The sequence below is a fragment of the Oncorhynchus gorbuscha genome, linkage group LG11 (genome assembly GCF_021184085.1).
Source record: "Oncorhynchus gorbuscha isolate QuinsamMale2020 ecotype Even-year linkage group LG11, OgorEven_v1.0, whole genome shotgun sequence".
In the NCBI taxonomy this organism is placed as follows: domain Eukaryota; kingdom Metazoa; phylum Chordata; class Actinopteri; order Salmoniformes; family Salmonidae; genus Oncorhynchus; species Oncorhynchus gorbuscha.
In genome coordinates, this window is record NC_060183.1 from 69,415,995 (window position 1) to 69,418,885 (window position 2,891).

General features: G+C 45.8%; 1 pseudogene; it reads left to right on the top strand.

The window, feature by feature from the left end:
• The first annotated feature begins 286 nt into the window (after positions 1-286).
• LOC124047713 overlaps positions 287-2,891 on the top strand; it is a 32,058-nt pseudogene continuing 29,453 nt past the window's right edge.

A 2,891-nucleotide genomic window follows, 5' to 3' on the forward strand; every position in this document is an offset into this window, starting at 1 on the left:
AGTGCAGATGAAGGAGAGGAAGCCACTTTACACTATTGAGATGCAGCCCTGGTAAAGATGTCACGTGGAGTAACACCTCCCCCTCCTCTCTTCTCGTCCATCTTCCTTCCTCCTTCCCTCTATCTCCCCACATCCTCCATTCCTCTCTCCCTCTCCTCCCCCCTTCTCCCTCCATCTCCTCCTCCACCCTCTCCTCTCTAGGTGGCAGTTTGCCAGTGATGGGGCAGACATAGGCTTTGGGGTGTTCATGACCCAGGAGGGGGATGGGGCTCAGAAGGTGGGGGACATGCTGCAGGTGGTGCCTAGTGAACGCTACAACTCACACATGGTCCCAGAGGACCGCTCACTCACCTGCCCCGAGCCTGGAACTTGTGAGTACACACCAATGGAGGCTGCTGAGCGGAGGACGGCTCATAATAATGGCTGGAACAGAGCGAATGGAATGGTATCAAACTATGTGTTTGATGTATTTGATACTATCCTACTCATTCCGCTCCAGCCATTACCACGAGTCCATCCCCTCCCAATTAAGGTGCCACCAACCTCCTGTGGTACACACACACACACACATTGGTAGAGACACACAGATACACACACACACATAGATGAACACATACAAACAAAGATGTTTAGACCCTTATTTTTTCTACATTTTGTTACGTTACAGCCTTATACTAGAATTGATTAAATAAATTAAAATCCTCATCAATCTGCACACAATACCACATAATGACAAAGCAAAAAACAAGTTTTTAGACATTTTTGCTCATTTATAAAAAATAAAAAACAGAAATACCTAATTTAAATAAGTATTCAGACCCTTTGTTATTAGACTTGACATTGAGCTCAGGTGCATCCTGTTTCCATTGATCATCCTTGAGAGTCCACCTGTGATCATCCATGAGAGTTCACCTGTGGTAAAATCCATTGATTGGACATGATTTGTAAAGGCACACACCTGTCTATATAGGTCCCACAGTTGACAGTTGCATGTCAGCAAAAACCAAGCCATGAGGTCGAAGGAATTGTCCGTTGAGCTCTGAGACAGGATTGTGTCGAGGCACAGATCTGGGGAAGGGTACCAAAAAAGATCATCAGTATTGAAGGTCCCCAAGAACACAGTGGCCTCCATCATTCTTAAATGGAAGAAGTTTAGAGCCACCAAGAGCACCATTCCTAGAGCTGTCCGCACGGCCAAACTGAGCAATCGGGGAAGAATGGCCTTGGTCAGGTAGGTGACCAAGAACCCGATTTTCACTCTGACTCCAGCGTTCCTCTGTGGAGATGGAGAACCTTCCAGAAGAAATTCACCTCTGCCACACTCCACCAATCAGGCCTTTATGGTAGAGTGGCCAGACGGAAGCCACTCCTCAGTAAAAGGCACACAACAGCCCGCTTGGAGTCTGCCAAAAGGCACCTAAAGAACTTTCGGACTATGTGAAACAAGATTCTCTGGTCTGATGAAACCAAGATTGAATTCCAAGTGCCACATCTGGAGGAAACCAGGCACGGCTCATCACCTGGCCAATACCATCCCTATGGTGAAGCGTAGTGGGGCTAAATCATGCTGAGGGATGTTTTTCAGTGACAGGGACTGGGAGACTAGTCAGGATCGAGGCAAAGATGAATGGAGCAAAGTACAGAGAGATCCTTGATGAAGACCTGCTTCAGAGCTCTCAGGATCTCAGACTGGGGCGAAGGTTCACCTTCCAACAGGACAACGACCAAAAGCACACAGCCTAGACAACGCAGGAGTGGGCTTCGGGACAAGTCTCTGAATGTCCTTGCGTGGCCCAGCCAAAGGCCGGACTTGAACCCGATCAAACATCTCTGGAGAGACCTGAAAATAGCTGTGCAGCAAACGCTCCCCATCCAACCTGACAGAGCTTGAGAGGATCTGCAGAGATAAATGGGAGAAATTCCCCAAATACAGGTGTGCCAAGCTGGTAGCATCATACCCAAGAAGACTCAATGCTATAATCGCTGCCAAAGGTGCTTCAACAAAGTACTGAGTAAAGGGTCTGAATACTTAGGTAAATGTGATATTTCAGTTATATGAAAAAATGTTTTTGCATTGTCATTATGGGGTGTAGATTGATGAGGGGAAAAACTATTTAATAAATTTTAGAATAAGGCTGTAATGCAACAAAATGTGGAAAAGTGAAGGGGTCTGAATACTTTCCTGAATGCACTGTATACACATGCACAAACAAATAGACACTCACACTAACAGATACAGCTATACAGATACACACATACAGCCAGACAGATACACACATACAGCCAGACAGATACACACATACAGCCAGACAGATACACACATACAGCCAGACAGATACACACATACAGCCAGACAGATACACACATACAGCCAGACAGATACACACATACAGCCAGACAGATACACACATACAGCCAGACAGATACACACATACAGCCAGACAGATACACACATACAGCTATACAGATACACACATACAGCCAGACAGATACACATACAGCTATACAGATACACACATACAGCCAGACAGATACACATACAGCCAGACAGATACACACATACAGCCAGACAGATACACACATACAGCCAGACAGATACACACATACAGCCAGACGATACACACATACAGCCAGACCGATACACACATACAGCCAGACAGATACACATATAGCCGAACAGTTACACACATACAGCCAGACATATACACACATACAGCCAGACAGATACACACATACAGCGAACAGATACACACATACAGCCAGACATATACACACATACAGCCAGACATATACACACATACAGCCAGACAGATACACACATACAGCCAGACATATACACACATACAGCCAGACGAATACACACATACAGCCAGACAGATACACATACAGCC